At 39.4% G+C, this 2,866-nt stretch overlaps 1 pseudogene; it reads left to right on the top strand.

Annotated features, from left to right (window-relative positions):
- The first annotated feature begins 1,672 nt into the window (after positions 1 to 1,672).
- On the top strand, positions 1,673 to 2,613 carry LOC148776715 (olfactory receptor 4K13-like; annotated as a pseudogene).
- The last annotated feature ends 253 nt before the right edge of the window (positions 2,614 to 2,866 follow it).

Here is a 2,866-nt window from a genome sequence, read left to right as displayed (position 1 = left end):
CTCTAGGCTCTGAAAAAGGCAATAAAAGCACTAGGGATGATCACTGAGCCTGTAATTAAACTTGAACAATAGAGCTAAAGTCAGATCTACAGGGGAGGCAATGAAATAAGTGAATTTATGTAAATGAAATATTGACTTTTCCTTTTATTCATATTTTAAAAAGATAATTTCGCTTAACAGAGTCCACCTCAATCAGCACCACAATATCTATGACTTCTATCTATCCTTGACAAAGTTAAAGGTTAAAGGAAAGTTAAGGAAAATCAACGAGAGGAAATAGGTCCAAAGGTGAGAAGTAACTATCCAAAGATGCTACTCTGTTCAAACAGTTCATCATACTTTTAGTTTGTTTGTTTAGATGCACAATGGTAAACAATTCAGTCACCCTGCTTCTTACATCTCTTTGAGTGAAAAGTTGAACAGGACTACCTTGGTTACATCACTAGCTCATGGTCTTAGTAACAGTATTTTTGGTATTTCTACATACTCATTGTATTTATGAAAATATGTGAGTTAAAAAGCAAATATCAGATAAAATCGGTCACAGATTTTGCAACACTTGCCTGCCAATGCAGGAGATGCAACTGATATCCCTGGGTCAGAAAGATCCTCTGGAGGAAGGCAAAGCAACCCACAGTATTCTTGCCTGGCAGGCTACCGTCCACAAGGTCGCACAGAGTTGAACACAACTGAAGTGACAGTATGCAGCATGCAGGGTAAGAATGCACAGATGGAATAAACTTATTTACATAGCCACATAAAGGGAAGATTTAGGAAAATAGGTGAAATGAGTATCTGCACTTTTGAGAGTTAATCTGGTGTTTCAGGTGTAAAGGAATAGGGTTTGATCTCAGTAAACCACGGAGCTGTCTCAATACTTAACTGTCTATCAACAATACATGTCTTTAATCAATCTACTTCAGGAAGCATAATGCACATAGTGTGATTTTGGCAATAATTTTTTATTTATTTTATAGAGTTATTTACTATCCTCATAATGTTTATGGGATGAGTAGACCAGTAGTGATGAATTCTCCTTCATTTCTGATTTTTCTAAATTGCATCTTCTCTTTTCTTCTTAGCCTATTTAGAGTATCATTGCTTTAATTCATTTTTTTTAACAACCAAATCTTGGTTTCACTGGTTTCTTTTGCTATCTTTCTCTGAATTCTACATTTAATTTTTGCTATAATTTTTGTTATTTATTTTCTTCATGCTGCTTTAGGCTTGAATTGGTCTTCATAATATCTTTTTTAGTAAAGTAAACTTATTACTGCATACTGAGGATATCATAATGTACTTCTTGAGATTCACAAAAGATAAAAATCTACCTCCAGTAGATTTGAAAACTCTCCTTTGTCACTCTAATACACAGTGTGATCTGGAGTTGAACATGAAAGGAGACAAGTTTTCTGTGTCTAACTGAACTTGCTTTGCACTAACCATCAGAAAATTTGATTTAACTTGGTCCATAATCATCACCTTTTTATGGTCTCAAGGTCCTGTGAAATATCTCCAACTGCTAAATACCTAAAAAGCAGTCCTACTGCCAAACTGTCATTACTCTGAATAAAAGGCAAAATGCTTAAGTAAATATTGAGTTCCCTGATCTGTTACTTCCTATCACACCCTCTTTGTTTTCCCTTTTCAGACAGCTTCTGCAGAAGGATGAATGGATCTCCTGAATAACAGATCAAGTGTTTCTGAGTTCATTTTGGTGGGACTTTCTACTTCTCAAGGAACTCACATATTCTTTTTTGCAATCTCCTTGCTGGTCTATGTCGCCATCCTAGTAGGAAACCTCCTCATTGTCATCTCTGTGATAGCTGATAACCATCTTCACTCCCCCATGTATTTCTTCCTGGCAAATTTATCATTTTTTGATGTATGTCTTTCTTCTGCTGCAATTCCCAAAGTGACTTCAGACTTCCTCAGAAAACACAAGACCATCTCCTGGTGGGGTTGCCTGATCCAGATGTTCTCTATGCACTTCTTTGGGGGTGCAGAGATGTCTCTTCTGATAGCTATGGCCATTGACAGGTATGTTGCCACATGCAAACCCTTGCACTACAAGACCATCGTGGGTCACAGGGTGCTCATTGGGCTTCTACTGCTCTCATGGGTGATTGGGCTTATCCATACTACAAGCCAGATGGTTTCTACGGTGGGTTTGCCTTTCTGCGGTCCCAATGTATTGGACAGCTTTTTTTGCGACCTCCCCCTGGTCATCAAGCTTGCCTGCACTGATCCTTACATCCTGGAGCTCTTGGTGATCGTGAACAGCGGGCTCTTGCCCTGATCTGCTTCATTCTCTTGCTCGTATCTTACGTGGCCATGCTGCTCACCATCTGGCAGCACTCCTCCAGTGCACCCTCTGAGGCTCTGTCCACACTGTCTGCTCACATCACTGTCGTCACTCTCTTCTTTGGCCCTGCCATCTTCATCTATGCTTTCCCATTTAATAGTTACTCTGTAGATAAATTTCTGTCTATGTTGTACTCTGTCATCACTCCTCTCCTTAATCCAATTATTTATACTCTGAGGAATCAGGAAATGAAGGCAGCCATTAAGAGACTGAGCAACCAGTACATTGGTTCCTGGTTCACCCCCTAAATATTGTCTGCTGTATACGATCATTTTTTGTTCCCTGCAATTGGGGGGTTGTTATTGTTACTGTTTAGTTGCTCAGTGTTGTCTGACTCTTTGCAACCCCATGAATGGTAGCCCAAGAGTCTCCACTGCCATGGAGTGGATTACTATTTCCTCCTCCAGGAGATCTTCTTTATCCAGGGATTTAGCCCATATTTCCTACACTGGCAAGTGGATTCTTTATGGCTTAGCCACCAGGGAAGATCATTTAAATATT

The sequence above is a fragment of the Moschus berezovskii genome, chromosome 9 (assembly GCF_049115385.1).
Source record: "Moschus berezovskii isolate FMDL1 chromosome 9, NW_MosBer_1.0, whole genome shotgun sequence".
NCBI classification, from domain to species: domain Eukaryota; kingdom Metazoa; phylum Chordata; class Mammalia; order Artiodactyla; family Moschidae; genus Moschus; species Moschus berezovskii.
Note: the sequence above shows the minus strand (reverse complement) of the source record. Positions and strands in the feature narration are given on the sequence as shown.